We start from the raw sequence: 16,477 nt of genomic DNA on the forward strand, positions 1-16,477 counted from the left end.
TAGTAAAGACACTCATCTGCAAAATCTGCTGGTTTGTTAAAGCGAAGCCAGTAAATCTAAGGTGCACTCACCTTGTCTGGGGAGTGTACTGCAGAAATCCAACAGTGGCATGGTGAAGTATGACATCTCGCTAAAGTGCTGCAACACAAACATTGGCACAGATACACACACACACACACATGATAACATAAGCACTATACACACATGTACACATGGATTTTGTGTTGTAGATATGTGGTAGTGGAGTAGGGTCCTGAGGACACACAGTGTGTTGTAGATATGTGGTAGTGGAGTAGGGTCCTGAGGACACACAGTGTGTTGTAGATATGTAGTAGTGGAGTAGGGTCCTGAGGGCAGTGTGTTGTAGATTTGTGGTAGTGGAGGTCCTGAGGGCACACAGTGTGTTGTAGACATGTGGTAGTGGAGTAGGGTCCTGAGGGCAGTGTGTTGTAGATGTGTGGTAGTGGAGTAGGGTCCTGGGGGCAGTGTGTTGTAGATGTGTGGTAGTGGAGGTCCTGAGGGTACACAGTGTGTTGTAGATGTGTGGTAGTGGAGGTCCTGAGGGTACACAGTGTGTTGTAGATGTGTGGTAGTGGAGTAGGGTCCTGAGGGCAGTGTGTTGTAGATGTGTGGTAGTGGAGGTCCTGAGGGTACACAGTGTGTTGTAGATGTGTGGTAGTGGAGGTCCTGAGGGCACACAGTGTGTTGTAGATATGTGGTAGTGGAGGTCCTGAGTGCACACAGTGTGTTGTAGATATGTGGTAGTGGAGGGCCTGAGGGCACACAGTGTGTTGGAGATATGTGGTAGTGAAGGTCCTGAGGGCACACAGTGTGTTGTAGATGTGTGGTAGTGGAGGGCCTGAGGGCACACAGTGTGTTGTAGATGTGTGGTAGTGGAGGTCCTGAGGACACACAGTGTGTTGTAGATGTGTGGTAGTGGAGGTCCTGAGGACACACACTGTGTTGTAGATGTGTGGTAGTGGAGGTCCTGAGGACAGTGTGTTTTGGTGAAATCTGTTATGAATTGTTGTGGACATTCCAATCAAAAGGAAGTGAGACTGCAGATTCTTCAAAACAACAACTTTATATTATAAGATTTGCAAATCTGGAGCTGGTTAACTTCTCTGCGCTACGGATCCCTTTTATGGGATCACTTTCCTAAACAACCGCTAGAATTACAGGGCGCCAAATGCAAAAATATTACAAAAAATATTTAGAATCATGCAATCACAAGTGAAATATACCAAAACACAGCTTAGCTTGTTGTTAATCCACCTATCGTGTCAGATTTTGAAAATATATTTTACAGCGAAAGAAATCCAAGCTTTTGTGAGTGTAGCTTTCAATACCACAACAGCTAGCCCCAAATTAGCATGGTCACGAAAGTCAGAAAAGCAATAAAATGAATCGCTTACCTTAGATAATCTACGGATGTTTGCACTCACGAGACTTCCAGTTACACAATAAATGTTATTTTTGTTCGATAAATATTACTTTTATAACAAAAAAAACACCATTTGAGTTGCGCGTTATGTTGAGAAAACTACAGCCTCGTTCCGGTCCTGAAAGGAAGATGAACATTTCCAAAAGTATCAGATTAAAGATTATTACAAAAAATATTTATAATCATGCAATCACAAGTGAAAAATACCAAAACACAGCTTAGCTTGTTGTTAATCCACCTATCGTGTCAGATTTTGAAAATATACTTTATAGCGAAAGAAATCCAAGCTTTTGTGAGTGTAGCTTTGAATGCTACAACAGCTAGCCTTATATTAGCTTGGTTAGCTTGGTCACGAAAGTCAGAAAAGCGATAATATTAATCGCTTACCTTTGATCATTTTCGGATGTTTCCACTCACGAGACTCCCAGTTACACAACAAATGTTATTTTTGTTCGATAGATATTACTTTTATCACAAAAAAAACGATATTTGTGTTGCGCAGTATGTTGAGAAAATCAAAGCAGTGTTCCGTTCGACAAATTCCAAAAAGTATCCGTAATGGTCGTAGAAACATGTCAAATGTTTTTTATAATCAATACTCAGGTTGTTTTTAACAAACATAATCGATAATATTTCAACCGGACCATAACCTATTCTTTAAGAGACAAACGGAAAATGGAGAGCTCCTCTCTCGCGCACAGGAACTATTCGGAGGACACCTGGCTAGTTTTGAAAAATCTCGTTCATTTTTCAAAATAAAAGCCTGAAACTATGTCTAAAGCCTGGTCACAGCCCGAGGAAGCCATTTGAAAAGGAATCTGGTTGATACCCCTTTAAATGGAAGAAAGACGCTCCAGGAAACACAGTTTCAAAAAATATTTATATAACTTCCGGGTTATATTTTCTCAGGTTTTCGTCTGCAGAATACGTGTTGTTATACTCACAGACAACTTTTTGACAGTTTTGGAAACTTTGGAGTGTTTTCTATCCTAATCTAAATTATATGCATATTCTACGATCTGGGCCAGAGAAAATGTCTGTTTACCTTGGGAACAATATTTTAAGAAAAAATAAAATTCTGACCCCTAGCGTCAAGAGTTTATTAATAATCCACTCAAAAGGTGCAAATTTAAGAGCCCAACGACAAGACTTGGGTCTCAGCCTTTATAACCTTTGTCGCCGTGTTAGTTTAGCAAGTGTGTGAGATCATGATGGGAACATGGCGTACAAACAAGTGATAACGCCAGTTTTGTTACTCCTTTCTGCTGATAGAATTGTCGCTGCTCGAGCTAGCCTCTGTTCTCTTCACATTGCCACACAGCTGTGCCCTTGAAAGATAGGAAAAGAACAGGATGGACCAAAAAAACTGTAGTCACTCCCAGAGGCTAGTCACTCCCAGAGGCTGTAGTCACTCCCAGAGGCTAGTCACTCCCAGAGGCTAGTCACTCCCAGAGGCTGTAGTCACTCCCAGAGGCTGTTTGTCTTTGGCCGTGTGACTAAGTTGAACAAAGGCAGAGGGGAAAAATACCAGCTTCTTCTTACAAGACCTTGAAACAGACAATAGAAATGTACAGGTTTCAGGCTCATACAGCACATGTGCATAACATTCCACAATAGAATGTATTGTAATGTTTTTAAAATTGTATAACTGCCTTAATTTTGCCGGACCTCAGGAAAACTCTGCTGCCTTGACAGGAATCAAATGGGGATCCATAATAAATAAAAATAAAAATAGATCGAATCCGGGTGATTCACATGGTCTATTGATGGGTCAGTGCATAGACTGCACTTCACTACATCCTTTGCGCTCCCCATGAGCCTGCTCATGATATCCTCTGATTGGCTGGTTAGCGGGACACTCCTCTTTATGTACATCCCCATCACATCAACCCATTCCTGATCGTCACACTTGTCTGACCCATCCCCCTGAAGAATGGTGGATCCTTGGCGTCAGATTTCAGGATTACATTCAACTGAGATCTAGGTTTGTAGCCTGTGGGCTGGACTTAGCTAAACCACTGTGATCGCTGAAGGACTGAAACATTCACCCTCAGACTGTAGTCTGGCTGTAACTGAGTTGCCTATGTGTTTGTCTAACTGTTCTGTCAACACGTCTAACTCTCTGACTGTCACTAGAGGCCCTGGGTGTTGAAGTGTGTATATTCAAAGTAATCCCCATTGTCACTAAGGGCTTCAAGATCTGGTAAATCACGATCTGAGCTAGGATCAGCAAAGGGCACTAAAACATTAGGTTCATAATCTATACCTGGTCTAGTTCTATCAATACATTCTGCAATTGTATTAATGTTCAAATATCCCAAAATAAAAATAAAAATGTAAATCAAATCCAATGTTATTGGTCACATGCACACACTTAGCAGATGTTATTGCAGGTGTAGAGAAATGCTTGTCACCAATGGATAAGAGATTGTTTAAAAATAAAACTCAAATAACTTGGATAAAATGCACTCTCAAAATAACAAATAGTGAAATTCTGAGAGAAAATTCATATCATAAATACAATACCAAAATTAAATGAAATCCACTTGTGATGTACTGGATACACGTCACTGGTGCAGATGTCCCTCGGCGATTGGCTGATCCAGAGCCTCGGCGATTGGCTGATCCAGAGCCTCGGCGATTGGCTGATCCAGAGTCTGGACGTGACGGCACCAATTGTAATCTTCAGGTTCTAACTCCTTTCCGAGGCAACCAATCAGCAGGCATGGACACCACGGTACTGTCAGGCGAGCAATACCTTGAGACGTCCTTAATATTAGACGTCGTGCACCAGCTGTGATTGACAAGTAGACACACCCACCCACCCCTCGTTTTACCAGACGTAGCTGTCCCGCCGATGCACGGAAAACCCAGACAACTGCATATTACCCGTGTCGTCGTTCAGCCACGACTTGGTGACACAGAAGATATTATAGTTTTTATTGTCCTGTTGGTAGGATAGTTTCGAACAGAGATCATCCAGTTTATTCTCCAGCGATTGCACATTGGCCAATAGAACGAATGGTAGAGGCGGGTTACCCACTCGCCTACGAATTCTCACAAGGCACCCCGATTTTTTGCACCCTGTATTTCTGTCTTTTCTTCACGCGAATTTGGGTCTGGTCTCGGAGAAACAATATATCCTTCGCGTCGGAGTCATGATAGAAAAACTATTCCTCCAGTTGGAGGTGAGTAATCGCTGTTCTGATATCCAGAACCTCTTTTCGGTCATAAGAGATGGTGGCAGCCACATTATGTACAAAAAAAGCTCTATATACACTATCAAACACTAATGTTCCTTAACAATTACATAGAACAAATACCCCTTAGACAACACGTTCATCCAAATACCTGGGACACACAGCAGTGTTAGTTGACTTATGGTTTCTCTCACACTCCTACAACGTAAAAGGATTGCCACGCTGGTATAAAGGATTTGGAGAAAGACGGAGGAATACATAATAGGGGTTTTTAATACACCCAAAACAAACACGTATACAAAACACTGGGATGTACTCAAACAAACAAAGCGAGGGTAAACCTCGTAGAAGGACACGGGACGAGACCCGTAATACACAACGCACAAAACACGCAGCACAGGCTGAGACAACTCATAGGTACTCACACGACCAACGGACATGGGAACAATACCCGACAAGGACAATGGGGAACAGAGGGCACGTATATAACATACTAATCATACTACTAGTATACTACATACTAAAGGGAAATGGGAACCAGGTGTGCGTAATCAGACAAGACAGTCCGGGGTTGATGGTAATGAATCCCGTTCAGTGAAGAAGGTCAGTGACGTAGACCTCCGGAACTGGTGAACAGAATGAGCAGCAGTACCGGGGAGGATCCGTGACAAGGATAGAAATACTCAACAAAAATGTTGAACCGTCTAGGTTTGGACGGGGCACACATGTTGAGAACAAGCTAGCTAACAGTGTACATGACTAACAGTACGAGAGATAGCATAGGTAGCATGTTAGCATGGAATCTTGGTTAAAACAACCAAAATACACTTCACATTATGACAAACTAGATGTAATTACATTGTACATTAGTAATTACATTACATTAGTTCATACATATTCTGTGACAATTTGGACGTAATTATATCAAAATAAATTTTAACTGTGATCGGAGCGGAGAAGCGTTTTCTACCTACCGTAAATTCCATCAGCATGAAACAGAAAATGGTGCGCAAAATATACTAGAGCAGCTAGGCTGCAATACCGTCAACCAACCACACGATGTCAGTCAAGTACCCGTGAATGAAACCTATCAATAGGAATAATTGAAACAATAAGACATATTCCAACATGTGCTCAAGAACATGAATTCAATGCTTATGAAAGTAATTTTGGCAAAATTTACAAATAAAAACAGAATATATTTCTTACTCTGTTACATTCTCCTCTCTTGAAATTGCCAAAAATACCTAAAACATTTGCAGTTTCAAAACAAAACCCCCCAAAAATGTGCGACCATGTCCTAGAGGTAGTAAGGGTGCGTGCTGGTGGCAGGGAAGTCTGGCGCAGGAGATCGAACTTGGTATAAAACGAAGTAGTTTAATAAGTGCTCAAAACTCCGAAAACCAAAATATACAAAATAAAAACAAGTGGGTACAAAACCCGTCGCACACCAGAACATAACTTGCACAATAGTTACAAACAAAACGATCACCGACAAGGACAATGAGGGGAAACAGAGGGTTAAATACACAACATGTAATGAATGGGATTGAAACCAGGTGTGATGGAAGACCAAACCAATGGAAAATGAAAAGAGGATCAGCGATGAAGGTTGGCGACTTCGACCGCCGAATGCGGCCCGAACAAGGAGACCAACTTCGGCGGAAGTCGTGACAGGTAAGAGCACTCAAAATATTACCAACTAGTGTGTACTAATCAAATCAAGCCTTATTTATATAGCACATTTCAAAACATAAATTAAAAAAAATATACAAACAAAAGCAGAAATATTCACGACACAAGGATATATTTTTTTGTTATTACTATAAAAACTGAAAGAATAGAAAGCACCCTAAAGAAAAAAACTGAGCTAAAAAAAAAAAATGTAAGGTCCTTTTGAAATAAGATAGCAATTAAAAGTTAGGACACATCATTTCATTCAATGGTTTTACTTTATTTTTACTATTTTCTACATTGTATGGTTTGTACGGTTAGGGATACGTTGAGTGAAGGAAAAGCAGCCAACGAGTGCTCAGTGTATGTGGAGACTCCTTCAAGACACGGGCCCCGTGTGGCTCAGTTGGTAGAGCATGGCGCTTGCAACGCCAGGGTTGTGGGTTTGATTCCCACGGGGGACTAGTACAAAAATAAGAGCGTCTGCTAAATGACTTAAATGTAAAATGTAAATGTAAGACTGTTGGAAAAGCATTCTGATTGAAGGTTGAGAGAATGCCAAGAGTTTGCAAAGCTGTCATCAATGCAAAGGGTGGCTATTTAGTAGAATCTTAAATATAAATTATATTTTGATTTGTTTAACACTTTTGTGTGTTATGTGTTATTTCATAGTTTTGATGTCTTCACTATTATTCTAAAATGTCGAAAATAATACAAATAAAGAAAACCCTGAAATTAGTAGGTGTGTTCAAACTTTTGACTGGTACTGTATGTCCACAGTTTCGGCCCCCTCAGGTTCTCTGGCAGGCTAGGTGTGTACTAGCTAGTTAGCTAGTTAGCTAGCTAGCTAATGCAGTGTTTTCCAACTCCAGTCCAAGAGTACCTCCAACACATTTTTATTGTAGCCTCGGACAAGCACACCTGATTCAACTTGTCAACTAATTATCAAGCCCTTGATGAGTTGAATAAGGTGTTTTTGTCCAGGGGGTTACAACACGAAACATTTTTTTTTACTGTTGGGGGTACTGGAGGACCAGAGTCGGGAAACACTAGTTAGTGTGTACTAGCTACCTAGTCTAGTTAGTGTGTACTGCAATACACGCAACCAACAAATACCTGTACAGTTTACGCACATACCATCTGAGATGCGGCATGTGCTTTGAGGTTCACAGACCAGGCGGCTTGTGGCGCTCGTAATCTGCGGGTTGGATTCATCTCCTCCAATCAGGATTAAGATTTTACCATTTGCATAATCAACATTCAAATGTTTACAATGTGAAACATGAAATTATTATTTATATACAAGATAGGGTATTTCCTTGTTGAACTGTTAGAATGCAGTTTATACCAGACACGTGGTTAGGGCTTAGCTACCTGTTTAGATTGAATATGGCCTTCAGACAGTGTCAAACTCTTGGAACAATAGAACCTAATCAAGACAGATCACATGGTTACCCTTCACCCCTCTTCCCCCTTTAAACCACAACATCTACCCTGCTCCCGCCGCTTGTCTGAGCAACCATTTCATCTGTTTCAATTAGTGTTGCAATGCCATTAGGCAGAGGACGGAGAGGCACTCCCACCGATTGGAGTTTCTTCAACTCCAACAGCGATTGGAATAGTTTAATAAAGAGAATAAAATGTGACTTTTTTTCCCCCCACAGAGATATCTTTAGAGGGAATTGAGATATGCATCTTTTGAAAGAGAGACACTGAAAGACGTTCAGTGTTGAGATAAATGTGGTCTGTCGAAGACCTTTGAATTACGGGATTCATTGTTACCTTTTATATACAGGTGTGTGTGGGTGCGTGTGTGTGTGTGTGTGTGTGTGTAGGCGTGTGTGTGTGTGTGTGTGTGTGTGTAGGTGTGTGTATGTGTCAAAGCTTTGTTCCAAAAGCTTACACTTTACTTTATAGATTTTGTTTAAATTGCTTCGCTTTCGTGGTTGCGCCGGTTATATTCAATAGCTAGTCTTTTATGTTTCACGGCCACGTTGTAAAGAAGGTTCAGTTGTTCCGATGAGGTTCTGAATAGATCCACAGTAAGGAGTAATATCCCATGATCCCATTTCTCAATCCAAATGTCAAAACAGAAAAAGTAAAGTGCCAAGACGGAGACAAACGGCCAATTGTTAGAACAGAACCTGTGTTTATCCTCTTAAAATGTCGATTGCATCACTGACGTTAGCCCATAACACCCAGGTTGTGCTCCAATTCTGACCCTATTGGCACCCTATGCACTATACAGAGAAAAGGCTGCCATTTAGGACACAACCCCAGACACTGTCTCCCTGTTCAAGGACACAACCCTAGACCCTAGTCTCCCTGGCCTAGGACACAACCCCAGCCCTTGTCTCCCTGGCCTAAGACACAGCCCCAGCCCTTGTCTCCCTGGCCTAAGATACAGCCCTTGTCTCCCTGGCCTAGGACACAGCCCCAGCCCTTGTCTCCCTGGCCTAGGACACAGCCCCAGCCCTTGTCTCCCTGGCCTAGGACACAACCCCAGCCCTTGTCTCCCTGGCCTAGGACACAGCCTCAGCCCTTGTCTTCCTGGCCTAGGACACAACCCCAGCCATTGTCTCCCTGGCCTAGGACACAACCCCAGCCATTGTCTCCCTGGCCTAGGACACAACCCCAGCCATTGTCTCCCTGGCCTAAGACACAGCCATGTACAGTAATACTGATCCATGGCTTGGGCTCCATGAATATCTTCATGGATATCTGTATATGAATATCTTTATCACATCTGATGAGGATTAGGGGCCTGTGATTTAACCATGGGAAGAAGAGATTAGAGCTTGTAGATGAATATTACTCACAGTGGCAGAGCGGCGGTGGTGCCTATCACCCCCGGTCAATGCCAACCGACACAGCCGTTATGATTACAGCTCTCGGAAAAGGTGCAATTCAATGATACTCACTTCTGTGACTGTCCTCTTCTCAACCGCTTTCTGGCACACCGGCGAGGCTGAGCTGATGATCGCTTTAATGGCATTAAAAGGTGGTTTCGTTGGGTTGTAAAATGATTGGACGGGTTACTACTGATTGTTCTGTGATGGGTGGGGAAATGGGGTTATTGTCTCACAGCACTGTTGTTTTATTTGGCTTCAAAAAGGCGTTTTAGTCATAAATCCATGCTTGATCCTGTTTATGTAAAGGCGAGAGAAGGACTCTTTTAAATGTTTTATGGTGTTTTCTGAGGAGTCAATTCTAAAGTGATGCTGAGGAGTCAATTCTAAAGTGATTCTGAGGAGTCAATTCTAAAGTGATGCTGAGGAGTCAATTCTAAAGTGATGCTGAGGAGTCAATTCTAAAGTGATGCTGAGGAGTCAATTCTAAAGTGGTGATGAGGAGTCAATTCTAAAGTGATTCTGAGGGATCAATTCTAACGTGGTGCTGAGGAGTCAATTCTAAAGTGATGATGAGGAGTCAATTCTAAAGTGGTGCTGAGGAGTCAATTCTAAAGTGATGCTGAGGAGTCAATTCTAAAGTGATGCTGAGGAGTCAATTCTAAAGTGATGCTGAGGAGTCAAGTCTAAAGTGATGCTGAGGAGTCAATTCTAAAGTGATGCTGAGGAGTCAATTCTAAAATGATTCTGAGGAGTCAAGTCTAAAGTGATGCTGAGGAGTCAATTCTAAAGTGATGCTGAGGAGTCAATTCTAAATTGATTCTGAGGGATCAATTCTAACGTGGTGCTGAGGAGTCAATTCTAAAGTGATGCTGAGGAGTCAAGTCTAAAGTGATGCTGAGGAGTCAAGTCTAAAGTGATGCTGAGGAGTCAAGTCTAAAGTGATAATGAGGAGTCAATTATAAAGTGATGATGAGGAGTCAATTCTAAAATGATTCTGAGGAGTCAATTCTAAAGTGGTGCTGAGGAGTCAATTCTAAAGTGTTTGCTGAGGAGTCAATTCTAAAGTGAATCTGAGGAGTCAATTCTAAAGTGATGCTGAGGAGTCAATTCTAAAGTGATGCTGAGGAATCAAGTCTAAAGTGATGCTGAGGAGTCAATTCTAAAGTGATGCTGAGGAGTCAATTCTAAAGTGATAGTCAATTCTAAAGTGATTCTGAGGAGTCAAGTCTAAAGTGATGCTGAGGAGTCAATTCTAAAGTGATGTTGAGGAGTCAATTCTAAAGTGATGCTGAGGAGTCAATTCTAAAGTGATGCTGAGGAGTCAATTCTAAAGTGATGCTGAGGAGTCAAGTCTAAAGTGATTCTGAGGAGTCAATTCTAAAGTGGTGCTGAGGAGTCAATTCTAAAGTGATTCTAAGGAGTCAATTCTAAAGTGATGTTGAGGAGTCAATTCTAAAGGGATTCTGATGAGTCAATTCTAAAGTGATGCTGAGGAGTCAATTCTAACGTGGTGCTGAGGAGTCAATTCTAAAGTGATGCTGAGGAGTCAATTCTAAAGTGATGCTGAGGAGTCAATTCTAAAATGATGCTGAGGAGTCAATTCTAAAATGATGCTGAGGAGTCAATTCTAAAGTGATGCTGAGGAGTCAATTCTAAAGTGATTCTGAGGAGTCAAGTCTAAAGTGATGCTGAGGAGTCAATTCTAAAGTGATGCTGAGGAGTCAATTCTAAAGTGATGCTGAGGAGTCAATTCTAAAGTGATGCTGAGGAGTCAAGTCTAAAGTGATTCTGAGGAGTCAATTCTAAAGTGGTGCTGAGGAGTCAATTCTAAAGTGATTCTAAGGAGTCAATTCTAAAGTGATGTTGAGGAGTCAATTCTAAAGTGATTCTGATGAGTCAATTCTAAAGTGATGCTGAGGAGTCAATTCTAACATGGTGCTGAGGAGTCAATTCTAAAGTGATGCTGAGGAGTCAATTCTAAAGTGATGCTGAGGAGGCAATTCTAAAATGATGCTGAGGAGTCAATTCTAAAATGATTCTGAGGAGTCAATTCTAAAGTGATGCTGAGGAGTCAATTCTAAAATGATTCTGAGGGGTCAATTCTAAAGTGATGCTGAGGAGTCAATTCTAAAGTGATGCTGAGGAGTCAATTCTAAAGTGATGCTGAGGAGTCAAGTCTAAAGTGATGCTGAGGAGTCAATTCTAAAGTGATGCTGAGGAGTCAATTCTAAAGTGGAGCTGAGAAGTCAATTCTAACGTGGTGCTGAGGAGTCAATTCTAAAGTGATGCTGAGGAGTCAATTCTAAAGTGATTCTGAGGAGTCAATTCTAAAGTGATGCTGAGGAGTCAATTCTAAAGTGATGCTGAGGAGTCAATTCTAAAGTGATGCTGAGGAGTCAATTCTAAAGTGATGCTGGGGAGTAAATTCTAACGTGGTGCTGAGGAGTCAATTCTAAAGTGATGCTGAGGAGTCAATTCTAAAGTGATGCTGAGGAGTCAAGTCTAAAGTGATTCTGAGGAGTCAATTCTAAAGTGATGCTGAGGAGTCAATTCTAACGTGGTGCTGAGGAGTCAATTCTAAAGTGATAATGAGGAGTCAATTCTAAAGTGATGCTGAGGAGTCAATTCTAAAGTGATTCTGAGGAGTCAATTCTAAAGTGATGCTGAGTAGTCAAGTCTAAAGTGATTCTGAGGAGTCAATTCTAAAGTGATTCTAAGGAGTCAATTCTAAAGTGATGCTGAGGAGTCAATTCTAAAGTGATTCTAAGGAGTCAATTCTAAAGTGATGCTGAGGAGTCAATTCTAACGTGATGCTGAGGAGTCAATTCTAAAGTGCAGATTCTGAGTGGTGTGAGGATGCTGAGATACAGATTCTGAGTGGTGTGGGGCTACAGAGATACAGATTCTGAGTGGTGTGGGGATGCTGAGATACAGATTCTGAGTGGTGTGGGGCTGCAGAGATGAGAATCTACCACTCAGAATCTACATCTCATCTCTGTAGCCCCACTCCACTCAGAATCTACATCTCATCTCTGCAGCCCCACACCACTCAGAATCTACATCTCATCTCTGTAGCCCCACACCACTCAGAATCTACATCTCATCTCTGTAGCCCCACTCCACTCAGAATCTACATCTCATCTCTGTAGCCCCACACCACTCTGAATCTACATCTCATCTCTGTAGCCCCACACCACCCAGAATCTACATCTCATCTCTGCAGCCCCACTCCACTCTGAATCTACATTTCATCTCTGTAGCCCCACACCACTCAGAATCAACATCTCTTCTCTGCAGCCCCACACCACCCAGAATCTACATCTCATCTCTGTAGCCCCACACCACTCAGAATCTACATCTCATCTCTGTAGCCCCACACCACTCAGAATCTACATCTCATCTCTGTAGCCCCACACCACCCAGAATCTATAACTCATCTCTGTAGCCCCACTCCACTCTGAATCTACATCTCATCTCTGTAGCCCCACACCACCCAGAATCTACATCTCATCTCTGTAGCCCCACTCCACTCAGAATCTACATCTCATCTCTGTAGCCCCACACCACCCAGAATCTACATCTCATCTCTGTAGCCCCACACCACCCAGAATCTACATCTCATCTCTGTAGCCCCACTCCACTCAGAATCTACATCTCATCTCTGCAGCCCCACTCCACTCAGAATCTACATCTCATCTCTGCAGCCCCACTCCACTCAGAATCTACATCTCATCTCTGCAGCCCCACTCCACTCTGAATCTACATCTCATCTCTGCAGCCCCACTCCACTCAGAATCTACATCTCATCTCTGTAGCCCCACACCACTCAGAATCTACATCTCATCTCTGCAGCCCCACTCCACTCAGAATCTACATCTCATCTCTGCAGCCCCACACCACTCTGAATCTACATCTCATCTCTGTAGCCCCACACCACTCAGAATCTACATCTCATCTCTGCAGCCCCACACCATTCAGAATCTACATCTCATCTCTGTAGCCCCACACCACTCAGAATCTCCACAAACAACAATAAAAGGAACATGCCTAATTTATGCTCACTTTCATTTCTGACTGCCTAATGAATTTTAATGCAGGTTATCATTTCCAGAACAAGCAATTCACAGGATGTAAGAGGTTTGGGCTGGTTAAGCTGTTGTCTGCTGTGCAAGCTGTCAGTCAAACAGGATATTAGCAGAGAGCGTGTGAAACGCTGTCCTGTACTAGGCCTAATCTGGGTTTGTAATAGGAAATTACACCTGACACCCCAACCCTTTCTTGTTTAGGACTGGAGTTGGGAAACACAGCACTAGCCAGCTGGTACAAACTAGCAACAACAACAACAACAAAAGTTACAAATGCACAAAGATACCCCCCAAGACATGCTAACCTCCCTGTATCACAAGGTGACTCTAATCTTACCCCACCAGGTCTGGAGTACTGCTGCTTTTCTGTTGTACCTGATCATTGATAGCACCCACCTGGTGTCCCAGGTCTAAAACAGGCCCTGGTTAGAGGCTTTCTGGAGGTCCAGATTTGAATTTGAGTGCTGCATGATATTACTTCGACAGCCACTACTTACAGTTGTCAAATACAGATGGTTATTACGTCGTATAGTGCCTTGGGTGTGAGAAATGCACTTTATAAATAGAAAATCAAGGATTATTATTAATAGAATGTACAGCGTACAGTGATCCAGGTTGATTAGTGCTTTGTCTAATGTAAGCTTGGCTGATTACGGGTTATGTAATTATGAAATGAATACAGCTCATGAAAATGTTCTGAAACAGGTTAGGAGTAGAATAGATACATATCACTTACCCTTGGGCCCTATTCCCTTTATAGTGCACTACTTTGACCAGAGCCAAATGGCACCCTCTTCCCTTTATAGTGCACTACTTTGTCCAGAGCCAAATGGCACCCTCTTCCCTTTATAGTGCACTACTTTGACCAGAGCCAAATGGCAGCAATAACACATTGACAGCTGCTGTACAGAAGGATCAAAAAATATATATTGTTAATTTCATGACCTCATTTAAATCTGTTCAGGCTGTGTCCTCATTTAAACCTCCAGGCTGAATCCTCATTTAAACCTCCTGAGAACCTCCAGGCTGAATCCTCATTTAAACCTCCAGGCTGAATCCTCATTTAAACCTCCTGAGAACCTCCAGGCTGTTTCCTCATTTAAACCTCCTGAGAGCCTCCAGGCTGTTTCTTTATTTAAACCTCCTGAGAACCTCCAGGCTGAATCCTCATTTAAACCTCCAGGCTGAATCCTCATTTAAACCTCCTGAGTTCCTCCAGGCTGTTTCTTTATTTAAACCTCCTGAGAACCTCCAGAATGTCTCCTCATTTAGGACCTCTACTAAAACTGGATCTCACTGTTGAGATCCTGATAAAACTGAATCACACTGAAAGCGAAGGCACTTCTGTAAGCTACAACCTATGTAATTTTCAATTAACACAACTGTCATTCTGGGAGTGAGTAGGAGTGACCAATCTCTCCACACTAATCTGCATGCCCTTTATATGCTGAATGTTATTCCACACTGTAAATACCATGTATTTCTGTACTACTCAAACGGATGTGGTTATGTAACGGAAGTGGCGAGCTGCTGAACCAAGCTTTTGTGATGAGTAACCTTGTCCTAAACAGGGAAGATGGTGCCGTACTGTATTTACCATGACGAGTAGGCCATCATTGTAAATAACAATTTGTTCTTAACTGACTTGCTTAGTTAAATAAAGGTTAAATATATATATTTTTTAATGCTGCCGTGTTGCAAGTTCGAACCAACTTTGCTATTTTGTTTTTCTGCTGTGGTTTATCTTCACTTTTTCTTCTGCAATAAATGTATCCACTTTCATTTCTTAGGATCAACAATAACTTTTGAACATCAGATCGGCAGTTTACTAACCTCAATTCTGGCTTCAACTTTAACTTAGACTCATCTGCTTTGGGCTCTTTGTGTAATTCCGACCCAAATTTCAGGCTATCCAAGAGAAAACGCTGGCGAAAAAGAGTCAGGAGAGGTCCTGGTGAGATTAAGGCGAAGGGAAATCCAGCCACCTCCTCCCTATATTCTATCACTTGATAATAAGATGAATGATCTCCTATGGCAGATTTGCTTTCAACGGAACTCTTGTAATGTCACGTCCTGACCTTAGTTATCTATGTTTTCTGTATTATTTTGGTCAGGTCAGGGGGTGACGAGGGTGGGTATGTGTGTTTTTGTCTTGTCTAGGGTTTTTTGTAGATCCATGGGGTTTTTGTAAGTCTAGGCATATTGTAGGTCTATGGTGGCCTGAATTGGATCCCAATCAGAGGCAGTTGTTTATCGTTGTCTCTGATTGGGGATCATATTTAGGTAGCCATTTTCCCTTTTGGTTTCGTGGGTTCTTGTCTATGTGTAGTTGCCTATTTCAGCACTCGTTTGGTATAGCGTCACGTTTTTGTTTTTTTGTTAGTTTGTTCAGTGTTCTTCCTTCATTATAAGAAGAATGTATGCTTATCACGCTGCACCTTGGTCTCCTCAATACGACGAACGTGACGTGTAATATTCTCTGCTTTTCTGAAACATTTACCAAGCAGACAAGACATTGGATTCAAGGAAATCGAACAAAGAGGAGGGGTATGCCTCTTCATCAATAGAAACTGCTGTGCTGACTCAAGCGCAGTGGAAGGCTCCACCCATTTCTTACTCGTTTTGAAATACCTGATGATCAAATGCCGATCCTTCTATCTCCCGATAGTTTTCAGCTGTTATCGTGACTGCTGTATACACTGAGTGTACAAAACATTAAGAACCCCCCCCCTCCCCATTGACCTAAGAACAGCCTCAATTCGTTTGACCCTACAAGGTGTTTAAAAGAAGGGTATAAGTGTGTGCCACCCTACAAGAGCTTCACAGGGATGCTGGCCCATGTTGACTCCAATGCTTCCCACAGGGATGCTGGCCCATGTTGACTCCAATGCTTCCCACAGGGATGCTGGCCCATGTTGACTCCAATGCTTCCCACAGGGAGGCTGGCCCATGTTGACTCCAATACTTCCCACAGGGAGGTTGGCCCATGTTGACTCCAATACTTCCCACAGGGAGGTTGGCCCATGTTGACTCCAATGCTTCCCACAGTTGTGTCAAGTTGGCTGGATGTCCTTTGGGTGATGGACCATTCTGGATACACACAGGAAACTGTTGAGCGTGAAAAACCCAGCAGCGTTGCAGTTCTTGACACAAACCGATGCGCCCCTGGCACCTACTACCATACCCTGTTCAAAGGCACTTAAATCTTTTGTCTTGGCAGTT

This window comes from Salvelinus fontinalis, chromosome 23 (assembly GCF_029448725.1).
Source record: "Salvelinus fontinalis isolate EN_2023a chromosome 23, ASM2944872v1, whole genome shotgun sequence".
In the NCBI taxonomy this organism is placed as follows: Eukaryota; Metazoa; Chordata; class Actinopteri; order Salmoniformes; family Salmonidae; genus Salvelinus; species Salvelinus fontinalis.